General features: G+C 38.0%; 1 pseudogene; it reads left to right on the forward strand.

Annotated features, from left to right (window-relative positions):
• LOC103007846 (tripartite motif-containing protein 60-like) overlaps positions 1-15,911 on the forward strand; it is a 28,147-nt pseudogene extending 12,236 nt beyond the window's left edge.
• The last annotated feature ends 886 nt before the right edge of the window (positions 15,912-16,797 follow it).

Raw genomic sequence — 16,797 nt, forward strand, 5'->3', positions numbered from 1 at the left:
CTCTCTATTCCCAGAGAAATTCAGATTATATTTGGTTGTCTCTTCTCTTTAATTTTTTGTAATTGAACAGTCTCCCCACTTTTGTCTTTTATATAACATTGACATTTTTAATATTAATGTTTTTTAGGGTTTATTCATTTTGTATTCATTATTATTATTTATTTTTTAATAAAAAGCCCTTCTTGAATATCTACTACAGGCCAATGAGCAAGGTAGACTAAGAACCTACTTATCTTACTCACTATTGATGGACAAAAGAGAAACTAACCAACAAACACACACATGAGGTAGACAATTTTAGATTATGATTGCATTCTGTGAAAGAAAATAGAGGGGATAGCAAGAAAGTGCAGGGAGAGGAAGACAGTCAAACTATGTGAGTAGAAACTGTTTCCTCGAGGAGATAGCATTTGAGAGAGGAGACCTGAAAGAAAGCACAGAGGTGTACAAAGATTCCTGCGGAGAATGCTTAACTCCATAGCAATGACCTCAGCATCGATGAAATAAAATTTATATTTTAAGGCAGGACAAGAAAATTTAAACATAAAATCCTCTTTCTGTGTTTGTTTGGGCCACCTCTCTCCCTCCCCAATGTGCAGGGTGCTTCTGCATTACACATAAACCAGAGCTCCTCAAAGATGGGACTGCCTGCTCAACCTTAAAGATCAATTGTTTTCCTGTTCATCTGACCCTAGCAACTTAACTTCTTAAAAGAATAGCATTCTTTCCCAACTCTGTAGGAGGTCATAGTGACTTGCTGCTCACTTTGGACATGCTTACCTGGACTATGTATCCTTCATGAACTTTATGTAAAATATCAGTATATCATTTTGATATATGATCCTTTGTCTTGAAAATGTATATGACTTTGCTTTCCAACTTCTAACAGGTGGAACAATTCTTTCTGAGAGTCTGTCTCCCAGATTATAATCCTCAGTTTGGCTCAAATAAAATTTCCCCTTTTTTCTTCTTAACTTGATTAATTAAATTTTTGTAATCACCATATTCAACCAAAAAAAAGTTAATTTTTGCTTCAGTGTACCAAGGAAGAAAGAACGATAGGACTCAAACTCAAAGTGACTAGTCAGGATCAGTACTTAAGATTTTATATAACATGTTGAGGAGTTGAGGTTTTAAAGCGCATTCAGACACTGGAAAAATTTAATCACTGGGAAGAGAGGATATAAGTTGTCTATTCAATGGAAAATTTTGATTACTGAGTGGGAATGGATGCAAGGGAGCAAGAGTGGAAGCAGGCTGACCAGATAGAAGGGTGGTACCATAACCAAGTAGAGAGCTGTTGGTGGCTTGGTCTAGGTCAGGCTTCTGTACTGCATTCATATACCTCACAAGGTAGGGGACTGCCCCCAAAATGTACAGAACAATAAATGAGTAGAAAAAGCAAGGGATATAGTGATTTATATCCCAGTGTACTACAAAATGAATGAAACCACTTCCATTTAAGTTAACCATTTGGATGAGCCTGCAGGTGATTTTTCTAGAACTTTAATACTTTGAAATAATGATAGATTCAAGGAACTTTTAAAGATAGTACAGAGGGGTCCCATGGACCCACTGTCTACGTTCCCATGTTTCTTAACAATATTATATGAAAACCAAGAATTTGATATTGGTCAAATGAGTACGTATAGTTCTGTGACACTTATCACATGCAGATTCATGTAGCCACCACCAAAATCAAGATAGAGAACTATTCCATCTCTATGAAGTCTCTTTTATAGTCTTATAGTCACAGCCATCATACTCCCACATCATACCAAAACCATGACACCCACTTTTTGTAAAGTAGTATTTCAGAATAACATTCAAAGATCATGACCCCTCATCTATAAGTATTTCATCATGTATTTCCTAAGAATAGAATACTTTCTTATGTAGCTAAAGTGTAATTTTAGAATTCAAGAAGGTTAACTATGATACTCTTATCTAATAAATAGTGCATATTCCGATTTTCCCTGTTGTCCCATACTATCCACTTTATAGCAGTTTTTCTCCCTATCTAGAATCAAAGCTTAAGATCATGAATTTCTCTTAGTTGTTTCTTTAGTCTCTTTTAATGTAGAACACTCCCCCATATTTTTTTCAGTGTCATTCTTGTATATGCAGTGTTTAAGACCATTGAATGTTCCATGGTTTCAATTTTGGTGATTATTTCCCTGTGATTAGATTTGGGTAATGGTGGGCGGGCAGAACTGTTCCATATGTGCTGTTTTTCTTCCCATCGCAGGCCATCAGTTTTTCCATTCATTGGTCAGGAGGTGTTCTCTAGTCTCTACATTGTAAAGGTACTTATTTTGTCTCTCTACACATGAACTATAATTCTTAGAATAATATTTTGAGATTGTGTGAATATATTATTTCCCATGAAATTTTACCTTATAGTATTTGCAGTCATTGATGATTCTTGCTTGAATTAATTATTATATTGTGATTGCCAGTCTAGGAAATTTTGAAATTAAAAGCTTTTCTCCCCCATAGGAATGATTGCTTTCTTGAACCTGTGGCTACTTACTTGTAGAAGAAACTCATTAATGTTAAATTTGGGTGGGCTAATTTGCGATAGAGCTACAAGCAGTGAATCTCTCTTGCCCTTCAAGTTGAGGTAGGTGCAGGGGACTCAGCAAGACTTCGGTGGCTGTCATCAGCATGCCAGTCCAATGCAACGTAAAGCTGGTCAATCTGTGATCTCTGGAGGAAGATATCCACTTCTCCCTGGGTCTTGCGCTTGAGGCAGGCCTTGCCAGAGGGAGCATTCTTATCCACCACTTTTGTTCTCAACTCAGTGGAGTTCATGACAGCCCTGGTACAGGCACAAGAGGTGTCTAGCTACCCCATCTGTGTGGATAACTTGAAAGATCCAGTAACCATCAACTGTGGGCACAGCTTCTGTTGCTCATGCATCAGCATGACTTGGAAAGATCTAGGTGATACCTTCCCCTGTCCTGTCTGCCATTTTTGGTTTGGAGACATGAACATCAGGAGCAAACCCAGCTCAGTCATTTGACTGAAATTGCTAATTTACTCCAGATCAGAAGGAGCACGTGGAAGGGGCAGGAAGAGAATTCTGTGTGTGAGAAGCACAATCAGTTTCTGACCCTTGTTTGTGGGAAGAACCTAGAGGTTTTATGTACACAGTGCTGTTTCTCCATTCAACACCAGAAACACTACAATTGCCCCATCATGAAAGCTGCCTCTCATCACAGGAAAATTCTAGAATGTACCATTGAGCCCTTGAAGAGTGATTATGGAACAAGTTGAAAAAGTGATAACTCTGCAAGCCAGCCAATCAGTTGAACGTGAGAAACCAGGTTAAATGTAGGAGAGAAGAAATAAATTCTGAATGTGAGCAATTTAGACTGTTTCTACAGAATCAGCAAGAGGATATTCTTAGGCAGATGGAAGATAAAGAGATGGACATTTTAACAAAACTCTATGAAAACTTTATAACATTTACAGGTCATGCTTCCATACTGAAACATCTGCTGAGGGAGGTAGGGGAATCTTGCCATGACGTAAGAACAACCGCTCTGCGGATGTGGTTAGACTATCCTTGCAAACTTGTTTGTTCTTTTTGTTCGCCTATAAACTCTGGCTAATGTATTTTGTCAACTCAGCCAATTTATAAGCACACAAGTTACCAGTATGGGAAGACATGGCAAAATTGAGTCCTGATCATTAGCTTGTAATGAAATGTTATCTAAAAGAATAATTTGGAATGAGAAATATTAATTCAGATTATTGACAGTAAGAAGAAATTTGGTGTAATGTCACAAAGTGCAGAAAAAAATACACTCACTGTTAGCTTTCATATATACGTCTAAAAACAAATTCACTCGGAAGTTCAAAAATATAGAATTCCTTTAACACACTCAAGATCATTAACTATGAGTTTTAATATATCCCTGCACTTCTGGTTCACTTAAGAAAAATCAGAAAATACAGTTTAGTAAAAGAAAAAAAAGAATATTTACTGATAGTCTCACCACACAGAAATAACCATGATAAGCATTTGTTATCATTTTTTAGGACATTTTAAATGTAGATATATAGTCATGCATTGAAAAAACATTGCATACGTAAATTTGCTTTTTTTAAATTTAAAATGAACATTTTGCATGTTAATAAATATATATGTGCAACATCATTTTCAATTCTTGCATGGTATATATGTGCCACTGTTTATTCAGTTTATCCATTATTGTTGGATAATTTATTTTTCAGGACTCTTTCAGTTGCAAGGAACACAAAACTTAAACTGCCCCAGACCAACAGAGGAAAAGTCTTAGGCAGGCTGTCCTCTGTTGGCAAGATAGCTACCAGCAGTTCTGGAATAATATCCTTTCAACTCCAGGTTCAGCAGGTGGGGGAAAAGCCATGCCTTCAAATGTTCTAGTTCTAGAGTTCACTCTAACTAGACCAATTTGGATTCGACCACTGTATGGAGAGGAGGAGCTGGGTGTAACCCGACAAAATCAGAGCGATCTTACCAGAATGAGGGAATATGAATGCTGATGGGCAAAAACAGCATCTGTCCACTACAGACATTTTCAGTGTTTGCAACTATTTGCCTTCATGGACTATATACCCCAGGGACTATCCTTGAACATAAATTTTTAGAAACATGATTGATTATTTCCTTGGGATATATACTTAAAAGAGAAATTACCAGATCTAAGAGCATGGTATATTTTTAATGAATTTTATACCGTTTGCCAAATTGCCTTCCAGAAAATGCTGCCAATTAACCTGTGCTTTAGAAAATAGGAAGTTCTGTGGAAATTTCTCTCACTTTTTTTTCTTAAAGCTTAGACATATATTTATGGCTTAAAAAGATTGCCAGTTCAATTATATAGAATGAAAGTATTCTGTACATTGAAAAACAACTCAAACAAATAAAAAGTTTCCTCATATCCTTACCATTACTGCTAGGCAAAAATTTCATCTTTTTTTACTTTGTAGTTATATTAATTACTGCTAAAAAAAATTTATATACATATATCTATTGGTATTTTTATTCTGTAAATTTTCTGCTAATGTCCTTAGGCATTTATCCATTAGCGTATTGTCTTATCCATTTATAAAAGTTGTCATGTATTCACCCTTAATCTTTGTCTTATATGTTGCATTTACCTCTTAACTTGGTTAGGAGCTAATAAAGTTTAGAGTATATAATATAGAGGCCTGGCTTGTTGCCCACGTTTAAAGTCTGATTCCACCACTTCGTTTTGTGTCTTTGGGCAAGTTCTATAACCCCGCCTCTGCCTAAGTTTCCTTTTTGGGAAATGGAGATTATAAATAGTATTTATTTCACAGAATTGCTGTGAGGATTAAATGAAATAATGCATCTGAATAACTGAGGACAGTGTCTGGTATATAGTGATCAATTTTAGATATTATTTTTGTTTGTGTTGTTTTTCAATGTACAGAAGATTTACATTTTATGTAATTGAATCTAGCAATCTTTCTTTTAAGCCTTCAATGAGTATCTAAGCTTTTAAAAAAAAAAAAAGGATAAAAGAACTTTCCACAGCTTTCTATTTTCCAAAGCACAGATTAATTGGCAAGAATTTACTTTGTATAATTGCTAATCTGGGGACTTCTCTGGTGGCGCAGTGGTTAAGAATCTGCCTGCCAATGCAGGGACACGGGTTAGATCCCTGGTCTGGGAAGGCCCCACATGCCACGGAGCAACTAAGCCCATGCGCCGCAACTACTGAGCCTATGCTCTAGAGCCCGCGAGCTGCAACTACTGAGCCTGTGTGCCACAACTACTGAGGCCCGTGTGCCTAGAGCCCATGCTCCACAACAAGAGAAGCCACTTCAACGAGAAGCCCACGCACCACAACGAAGAGTAGCCCCTGCTCGCTGCAACTAGAGAAAGACCACGCACAGCAACAAAGACCCAGCACAGCCAAAAATAAATAAATTTTTAAAAATTCATTTAAAAAAATTGGTAATCTGTACAGGCTTAGAGAAAAACAATCTATCTGGTAATTAATGCTACTGAATTATACACTTAAAAATAGTTAAAATCGTAAATTTTATATTATAAATGTTTTTGTATAATTTTTAAAAATTAATAATGTAATATTCCAAAACCCATTGAATTGTACACCTAAGTGAGTGAATTATATGGTATGTGAATTTATATCTCAATAATGCTGCTTTCTTTAAAAGCCTAGCTGGAAAAGTAATGTCCACTTAGAATATGACAAATTTCCCTTCTCTTTCCAAATGAGGGCACTATGACAATAAGAATTGCTTTGCATTTTGATTCATTCATTTGACAAATATTTACTGAGTACCTATTATAGGCCAAGCACTGTGCCAGCCCCTGGGGATTCACTGGAGACCAAAACAGTCATGGAGATTATTATAGTAAAGGTATGGGGGCCAGACATTAAAAAAATTCACCCAAATGAATATTTAATTACAAGTCCAAGATGTGCTTCTTGGAAAACTGAAGATTACCGTATAATGGGAAAATAATTTAGACTAGGGGTCAGGAAAGGCCTCTTTGTGGAAATCAAGCTAAGCCTTAAGGGAAGAATAGGACTTACGCTGGAGAATTTCCCAATGAATTCCATGAACATATTATAGTAAATAACGAACAGCCTATAACAACATTAAATTTTAGGGGAACAGCTACAACAAAAACAAACACCCTACCAATTTTCCTAACAAGACATTTAAACCTACTCAGTTCTTACACTGATAAATGATGCTGGGATGCAGTAAATGTTCTATGCCAGCACTTCTTAGACTTTGCTGTGCCTATAAATTTTCCTGAGGGTCGTCTAGAATGCAGATTCTGATTCAGTAGGTCTGGGCCAGGCCCTGAGATCCAGATGTGGCCATGCTGCCTGGCAGAGCACCACATTTAACTAAGGAAAACAGACATCGCAATTAAATAGATGCAGCAGCTTTCCTGAATGATCTTGTGAACTCTCTCTTGAACTGTTTATTTTCAGTTCAAGCAAGTTTGCTGCTGTTGTATTTCATAAAGCTTTGACTGAAGAACTGGCTGCCTTAGAAAAAACTGGAGTCAAAACATGTCTCTGCCCTAATTTCATAAACACTGGCTTCATCAAAAACCCAAGAACCAGGTAAGTTGAGACAGAAATGGACAAAAAAAGATTGGGGATTGCTATGAATATCAACAATTCTGTGGGTTTTCCTAAGTATTTTAATCCTTGAAACACCTGATATTCGAGGCCTTTACCTCATCTCAGTTTCAGCTTCTGTAGACTGTGGGAAAATAGGTGGAGAGACAGAGAGAGGGAGAGAATGTATATAATTATAGATATGAATGACACAGTGAAGTTGCTAATCCTTCCTTTAAGTCTGGTGGTTCTCAGACTTAAGTATACATACATTTCTCCGGGAGCGCTTGGGAACTATGTAGGGGTCCCACCCCACAGAGATGTTGATTTATTCACTTTGGTTGGGATGCAGTAGTGGTGGGGAAGGGAGCCTGGAACTCTGTATGTTTAACAAGCATCATAAGTAATTCTGATAGAGGTGACCCAGGACCACAATGTAAAAAAAGTCCTTTCCTTTGGTAATCTAGAGATTATCCTCCAAAATAAGTAGCAGACCATAGTCTGTCCTTGGTTAAAAAATAAAATTACAAAGGATCAGTGCTGAGGTTTATTTTTAATGTTTCCTCTGTTTGGGAATAGCTTTAATGTTTTTGTAAATGTGATGCATACTTTAAAAAAAAATTCCAACATACACAAAAATACAAATAAAGTTTCTTTTTAAATTTCCTTAAAACCCTCTATCCAGTAGAAACTACTTTCAACATTTTGAAGAACATCCATTTGGACATCTCTTTATGTACAGATTAAATGTCTAAATTTCATATAATTAGCATATATTACATATGGGATTCTGGAAGCAGTAAGTAAACTGCTTGCTTCCCTAAGCATTATGATTATAGATAACAATACTGTATTAAAAAGGTCAAAGTTGCTAAGAAGATAGATCTTTTTCTTTTTTAACATCTTTGTTGGAGTATAATTGCTTTACAAGGTTGTGTTAGTTTCTGCTGTATAACAAAGTGAATCAGCTATACGTATACATATATCCCCATATCCCCTCCCACCCTCCCTCTCCCACCCCTTTAGGTGGTCACAAAGCACCGAGCTGATCTCCCTGTGCTATGCAGCTGCTTCCCACTAGCTATCTATTTTACATTTGGTAGTGTATATATGTCCATGCCACTCTCTCACTTTGTCCCAGCTTACCCTTCCCCCTCCCCGTGTCCTCAAGTCCGTCCTCTACATCTGCGTCTTTATTCCTGTCCTGCGCCTAGGTTCATCAGAACCATTTTTTTTTTAGAGTCTATATATATGTGTTAGCATATGGTATTTGTTTTTCTCTTTCTGACTTCACTCTGTATGACAGACTCTAGGTCCATCCACCTCACTACAGATAACTCAATTTTGTTTCTTTTTATGGCTGAGAAATATTCCATTGTATGTGTGTGCCATATCTTCCTTGTCCATTCATCTGTCGATGGACACTTAGGTTGCTTCCATGTCCTGGCTATTGTAAATAGTGCTGCAATGAACCTTGTGGTACCTGACTCTTTTTGAATTATGGTTTTCTCAGGTATATGCCCAGTAGTGGGATTGCTGGGTCGTATGGTAGTTCTATGTTTAGTTTTTTAAGGAACCTCCCTACTGTTCTCCATAGTGGCTTTATCAATGTACATTCCCACCAACAGTGCAAGAGGGTTCCCTCTTCTCCACACCCTCTGCAGCATTTATTGTTTGTATATTTTTTGATGATGGCCATTCTGACCAGTGTGAGGTGATACCTCATTGTAGTTTTGATTTGTATTTCTCTAATGATTAGTGATGTTGAGCATCCTTTCATGCGTTGGTTGGCTATCTGTATATCTTCTTTGGAGAAATGTCTATTTAGGTCTTCTGCCCATTTTTTGATTGGGTTGTTGTTTTTTTTTTTTGATATTGAGCTGCATGAGCTGCTTGTATATTTTAGAGATTAGTCCTTTCTGAGTTGCTTCATTTGCAAACATTTTCTCCCATTCTGAGGGTTGACCTTTCGTCTTATTTATGGTTTCCTTTGCTGTGCAAAAGCTTTTAAGTTTCATTAGGTCCCATTTGTTTATTTTTGTTTTTATTTCCATTTCTGTAGGAGGTGGGTCAAAAAGGATCTTGCTGTGATTTATGCCATAGAGTGTTCTGCCTATGTTTTCCTCTAAGAGTTTTATAGTGTCTGACCCTACATTTAGGTCTTTAATCCATTTTGAGTTTATTTTTATGTATGGTGTTAAGGAGTGTTCTAATTTCATTCTTCTACATGTAGCTGTCCAGTTTTTCCAGCACCACTTATTGAAGAAGCTGTCTTTTCTCCATTCTATACTCTTGCCTCCTTTATCAAAGGTAAGGTAACCATATGTGCATGGGTTTATCTCTGGGCTTTCTATCCTGTTCCATTGATCTATATTTGTTTTTGTGCCAGTACCCTGCTGTTTTGATTACTGTAGCTTTGTAGTATAGTCTGAAGTCAGGGAGCCTGATTCCTCCAGCTCCGTTTTTCTTTCTCAAGATTGCTTTGGCTATTCGGAGTCTTTTGTGTTTCCATACAAATTGTGAAATTTTTTGTTCTACTTCTGTGAAAAATGCCATTGGTAGTTTGATAGGGATTGCATTGAATCTGTAGATTGCTTTGGGTAGTATAGTCATTTTCACAATGTTGATTCTCCCAATCCAAGAGTATGGTATATCTCTCCATCTGTTTGTATTGTCTTTAATTTCTTTCATCAGTGTCTCATAGTTTTCTGCATACAGGTCTTTTGTCTCCTTAGGTAGGTTTATTCCTAGGTATTTTATTCTTTTTGTTGCAGTGGTAAATGGGAGTGTTTCCTTAATTTCTCTTTCAGATTTTTCATCATTAGTGTATAGGAATGCAAGAGATTTCTGTGCATTACTTTTGTATCCTGCTACTTTACCAAATTCATTGATTAGCTCTAGTAGTTTTCTGGTAGCATATTTAGGATTCTCTATGTATAGTATCATGTCATCTGCAAACAGTGACAGTTTTACTTCTTTTCTGTTTTGGATTCCTTTTACTTCTTTTTCTTCTCTGATTGCTGTGGCTAAAACTTCCAAAACTATGTTGAATAATAGAGTGGGCAACCTTGTCTTGTTCCTGATCTTAGAGGAAATGGTTTCAGTTTTTCACCATTGATAACGATGTTGGCTGTGGGTTTGTCATATATGGGCTTTATTATATTGAGGTAAGTTCCCTCTATGCCTACTTTCTGGAGAGTTTTTATCATAAATGGGTGTTGAATTTTGTCAATAGCTTTTTCTGCATCTATTGAGATTATCATATGGTTTTTATCCTTCAATTTGTTAATATCGTGTATCACATTGATTGATTAGCATATACTGAAGACTGCTTGCTTTCCTGGGATAAACCCCACTTGATCATGGTGTATGATCCTTTTAATGGGCTGCTGGATTCTGTTTGCTAGTATTTTGTTGAGGATTTTTGCATCTATGTTCATCAGAGATATTCGCCTGTAGTGGGTTTTTTTTTTTTTGGTGACATCTTTGTCTGATTTTGGTATCAGGGTGATGGTGGCCTTGTAGAATGAGTTTGGGAGCGTTCCTCCCTCTGCTATATTTTGGAAGAGTTTGAGAAGGATAGGTGTTAGCTCTTCTCTAAATGTTTGATAGAATTCTCCTGTGAAGCCATCTGGTCCTGGGCTTTTGTTTGTTGGAAGATTTTTAATGACAGTTTCAATTTCAGTGCTTGTGATTGGTCTGTTTATATTTTCTATTTCTTCCTAGTTCAGTCTCAGAAGGTTGTGCTTTTCTAAGAACTTGTCCATTTCTTCCAGGTTGTCCATTTTATTGGCATAGAGTTGCTTGTAGTAATCTCTTATGATCCTTTGTATTTCTGCAGTGTCAGTGGTTACTTCTCCTTTTTCATTTCTAATTCTGTTGATGTGAGTCTTTTCCCTTTTTTTCTTGATGAGTCTGGCTAATGATTATTCAATTTGTTTATCTTCTCAAAGAACCAGCTTCTAGTTTTATAGATCTTTGCTATTGTGCCCTTCATTTCTTTTTCTTTTAACAGACCCATCTCCTTTTTAATTTATTTATTTATAAAGTTATTTATTTATTTATTTATTTTTGACTGCGTTGGGTCTTCGTTGCTGTGCGCTGGCTTTCTCTAGTTGTGGCAAGCAGGGGCTACTCTTTGTTGCGGTACGTGGGCTTCTCATTGTGTTGGCTTCTCTTGTTGCAGAGCATGGGCTCTAGATGCACAGGTTTCAGTAGTTGTGGCTTGTGGGCTGTAGAGCGCAGGCTCAGTAGTTGTGGCGCATGGGCTTAGTTACTCCGCGGCATGTGGTATATTCCCAGACCAGGGCTCGAACCCATGTCCCCAGCCTTGGCAGGCGGATTCTTAACCACTAGGCCACCAAGGAAGTCCTGTGTCCTTCATTTCTTTTTCATTTATTTCTGATCTGATCTTTATGATTTCTTTCCTCTGCTGACTTTGGGGTTTTTTTTTTCTTTCTTTCTCTAATTGCTTTAGGTGTAAGTTTAGCTTGTTTATTTGAGATGTTTCTTGTTTCTTGAGGTAGGATTGTGTTGCTATAAACTTCCCTCTTAGAACTGCTTTTGCTGCATCCCATACGTTTTGGGCCTTCATGTTTTCATTGTCATTTGTTTCTAGGTAATTTTTAATTTCCTCTTTGATTTCTTCAGTGAAGTCTTGGTTATTAAGTAGTGTATTGTTTAGCGTCCATGTGTTTGTATTTTCTTTTACAGATTTTTTTCCTGTAATTGGTATCTAGTCTGATAGCGTTGTGGTCGGAAAAGATACTTGATATGATTTCAATTTTCTTAAATTTACCAAGGCTTGATTTGTGACCCAAGATATGATCTATCCTGGAGAATGTTCCACGAGCACTTGAGAAAAAGTGTATTCTGTTGTTCTTGGATGGAATGTCCTATAAATATCAATTAAGTCCATCTTGTTTAATGTATCATTTAAAGCTTGTGTTTCCTTATTTATTTTCATTTTGGATGATCTGTCCATTGGTGAAAGTGGGGTGTTAAAGTCCCCTACTATGATTGTGTTACTGTCAAGGTCCCCTTTTATGGCTGTTAGCATTTGTCTTATGTATTGAGGTGCTCCTATGTTGGGTGCAGTTTACAATTGTTATATCTTCTTCTTGGACTGATTCCTTGGTCATTATGTAGTGTCCTTCCTTGTCTCTTGTAACATTCTTTTAAAGTCTATTTTGTCTGATACAAGAATTGCTACTCCAGCTTTCTTTTGATTTCCATTTGCATGGAATATCTTTTTCCATCCTCACTTTCAGTCTGTATGTGTCCCTAGGTCTGAAGTGGGTCTCTTGTAGACAGCATATATAAAGGTCTTGTTTTTGTATCCATTTCAACCAGTCTATGTCTTTTGGTTGGAGCATTTAATCCATTTACATTTAAGGTAGTTATCAATATGTATGTTTCTATTACCATTTTCTTAATTGTTTTGGGTTTGTTATTGTAGGTCTTTTCCTTCTCTTGTGTTTCCTGCCTAGAAAAGTTCCTTTAGCATTTGTTGTAAAGCTTGTTTGTGGTGCTGAATTCTCTTAGCTTTTGCTTGTCTGTAAAGGTTTTAATTTCTCTGTCGAATCTGAATGAGATCCTTGCTGGGTAGAGTAATCTTGGTTGTAGGTTTTTCCCTTTCATCACTTTATGCCACTCCCTTCTGGCTTGCAGAGCTTCTGCTGAAAGATCAGCTATTAACTTTATGGGGATTCCCTTGTATGTTCTTTGTTGTTTTTCCCTTGCTGCTTTTAGTATTTTTTCTTTGTATTTAATTTTTGATAGTTTGATTAATATGTGTCTTGGCATGTTTCTCTTTGAATTTATCCTGTATGGGACTCTCTGCACTTCCTGGAATTGATTGACTATTTCCTTTCCCATATTAGGGAAGTTTTCAACTATAATCTCTTCAAATATTTTCTCAGTCCCTTTCTTTTTCTCTTCTTCCTCTGGGACCCCTATAATTCAAATGTTGGTGCGTTTAATGTTGTCCCAGAGGTCTCTAAGACTGTCCTCAATTCTTTTCATTCTTTTTTCTTTAATATGCTCTGTGGTAGTTATTTCCACTATTTTATATTCCAGGTCACTTCTCTGTTCTTCTGCCTCAGTTATTCTGCTATTGATTCCTTCTAGAGAATTTTTCATCCCATTTGTTTTGTTGTTCATCATTTTTTGTTTGCTCTTTAGTTCTTCTAGGTCCTTGTTAAATGTTTCTTGTATTTTTTCCATTCTATTTCCAAGATTTTGGATCATCTTTACTATCATTACTCTGAATTCTTTTTCAGGTAGCCTGCCTATTTCCTCTTCATTTGTTTGGTCTGGTGGGTTTTAACCTTGCTCCTTCATCTGCTGTGTGTTTCTCTGTCTTCCCATTTTGCTTAACTTACTGTGTTTGGGGTCTCCTTTTTGCAGGCTGCAGGTTCGTAATTCCCGTTGTTTTTAGTGTCTGCCCCCAGTGGCTAAGGTTGGTTCAGTGGGTTGTGTAGGCTTCCTTGTGGAGGGGACTGGTGCCTGAGGCTAGATTTGTCTTTCTGGTGGGTAGGACCATGTCCGTTGGTGTGTTTTGGGGTGTCTGTGAACTTCTTATGATTTTAGGCAGCCTCTCTGCTAATGGGTGGGGTTGTGTTCCTGTCTTGCTAGTTGTTTGACATGGGGTGTCCAGCACTGAAGCTTGCTGGTCATTGAGTGGAGCTTGGTCTTAGCGTTGAGATGGAGGTCTCTGGGAGAGCTCTCGCCGATTGATATTACATGGGGCCGGAAGGTCTCTGGTGGTCCAATGTCCTGAACTCGGCTCTCCCACTTCAGAGGCTCAGGCCTGTCAGCCACATGGCTCAGAAGGGAAAAATAAAAGAAAGAAGAAAAAATAAATAAATAAATAAATAACGTTATTAAAATAAAAAAATTTTTAAATATTATTAAAATAAAAAACTTTAAAAAGTAAAAAAATAAAAATAAAAGAAGAGAGCAACCAAACCAATAAACAAATCCAACAATGATAACAGTTGCTAAAAACTATACTAAGATACACATAAAAATCAGAAACTAGTCAGTCACATACAGCAAACCCCGAGTCTACAGTTGCTCCCAAAAGTCTACCACCTCAATTTTGGGATGATTCATTGTTCAGGTATTCCACAGATGCAGGGTACATCAAGTTGATTGTGGGTATTTAATCTGCTGCTCTGTAGGCTGCACAGAGAAATTTCCCTTTCTATTGTTTGTTCGCGCAGCTCCTGGGGTTCAGCTTTGGATTTGGCCCTGCCTCTGTGTGTAAGTCACCCTCTGGCGTCTGTTCTTCGCCCAGACAGGATGTGGTTAAAGGAGCAGCTGATTAGGGGGCTCTGGCTCACTCAGGCCGGGGCGGGGGAAGGAGGGGTACAGAATGTGGGGCGAGCCTGCAGCGGCAGAAGCCAGTGTGACACTGCAACAGCCTGAGGCATGCCATTTGTTCTCCCAGGGAAGTTGTCCCTGGATCACGGGACCCTGGCAGTGGCGGGCTGCACAGGCTCTGGGAGGGGAGGTGTGGATAGTGACCTGTGCTTACACACAGGATTCTTGGTGACTGCAGCAGCAGCCTTAACGTTTCATGCCCATCTCTTGTGTTCGTGCTCATAGCCGCGGCTCACGCCCTTCCCTGGAGCTTGTTTAGGTGGTGCTCTGAATCCCCTCTCCTCACGCAACCTGAAACAATGGTCTCTTGCCTCTTAGACAGGTCCAGACTTTTTCCCAGACTCCCTCCCGGCTAGCTGTGGCGCACTAGCCCCCTTCAGGCTGTGTTCACACAGCCAACCCCAGTCCTCTCCCTGGGATCTGACCTCTGAAGCCAGAGCCTCAGCTCCCAGCCCCTACCCACCCCGGCAGGTGAGCAGACAAGCCTCTCAGGCTGGTGAGTGCTGGTCGGCACCGATCCTCTGTGAAGGAATCTCTCCACTTTGCCCTCTGCACCCCTGTTGCTGTGCTCTCCTCCGAGGCTCCAAAGCTTCCCACCCGCCCACCCCCTGTCTCCACCAGTGAAGGGGCTCCCTAGTGTGTGGAAACTTTTCCTCCTTCACAGCTCCCTCCCCGAGGTTTAGGTCCTGTCCCTATTCTTTTGTCTCTGGTTTTTCTTTTTTCTTTTGCCCTACCCTAGGTACATGGGGAGTATCTTGACTTTTGGGAAGTCTGAGGTCTTCTGCCAGCATTCAGTAGGTGTTCTGTAGGAACTGTCCCACACGTAGATGTATTTTTGATATATTGGTGGGGAGGAAGGTGATCTCCACGTCTTATTCCTCCGCCATCTTGAAGGTCCTCCAAGAAGATAGATCTTAATTGTTCCCATCACAAAACAGAAATAACCATGTAATGTGATAGAGGTGTTAGCTAATGCTAAGGTGGCAATCATATTGCAATATATAAATGTATCAAATCAACTGGTTGTATACCTTAAACATATCATATGATATGTCAGTTGTATCTCAATAAGAATTATTTAATTAGTTAATTAATTTTAAAAAGAGTTCAGTGAAACTGAAAGATGTTATCTAAGGAGGAGGAGAGTACCATCCCCAAGGATAAAATTTGCCAATATTTAGACACTAAATTAATATATTTGAGTCAAGTTTTTCACTCAGACTGTCTTTCAGCAGTTAAAAACACACATTATATTGAATATACTTTTTAATTATAATTGAATTTTTTACCCTTGCCCCCAGAAGAATCCAGCACAAAGCTAACCTTCATGTGGGCAAGGGTGCCCTCTCCTGGCAAAGCTCCACTAGTGCAATTAAAAAATCATTGGGACACTTGCTGTGAAGGGTGGGGAGGGGAAGTATAAGTAGAAGTTGGCCTGATTCTAGCCTAATCACAGGAATATAACCTGGCTAAGGAAGGGTCTGGGGCTTGTCCTGCCACACGAACCCCTTTGAAGATAAGCTGATATTAGAGTGGATGCCAAAGGTGAAGTTAGTTTTAATATAGAAACTTAGTTTTAATTAGAGAACAGAAAAATTCTTACTTAGTTTATATTTTGGACCCTATATAAAATCTGTAATTTTCTTAAACCTCACAACAATACTTTGCTTAGAGAGATAAAGTAATTTGACTTAAATTGGCAGAACTGAGATTCAGACTAAACTTTCCTTTTTACACAGAGGGATAGCCTTCAAGGAAAAAGGAAACAACCTCTAGATGACCAATTCAAAATAATTTGTATTATATTAATATTGGAAACTTAAATTCTCTTTTAAAGCACCTCAAAGATGTAGTTCATTGGTTATATTTACACATCTAACGTACTACAAAGAAACTGGTTTACTGTAAGTGTTATAATGCAGCATAATAATATAATGAGTTTATTGGAATTAAGTATAATCAGGTGCTCCAAGTAATTTTTTTGACAGCTAAGAGTTATTTTTGTTAAATAAACTTGGATATCAAGAAATCATCTTGTTAAAAGCATTTATTGAAAGCCTACTAGATAACAGGTACCCTACTAGGATACCTAACATAAACTACCTCTAATCTTTAAAACAAGAGGTCTAGATTTGGACCCACACCATAGTTTGCCTACCTCAGCTCTAATCCTTATAACAATCTGCAAGATAAGTTTTACTATGCTCATTTTATGGAGAAAGAAACTGAAACTCGGAGAAATTAAGAAAATTGCCCAAGGTCACACTGTCCCAGAGCTGCAGACTGG

This window comes from Balaenoptera acutorostrata, chromosome 5, assembly GCF_949987535.1.
Source record: "Balaenoptera acutorostrata chromosome 5, mBalAcu1.1, whole genome shotgun sequence".
NCBI lineage: Eukaryota > Metazoa > Chordata > Mammalia > Artiodactyla > Balaenopteridae > Balaenoptera > Balaenoptera acutorostrata.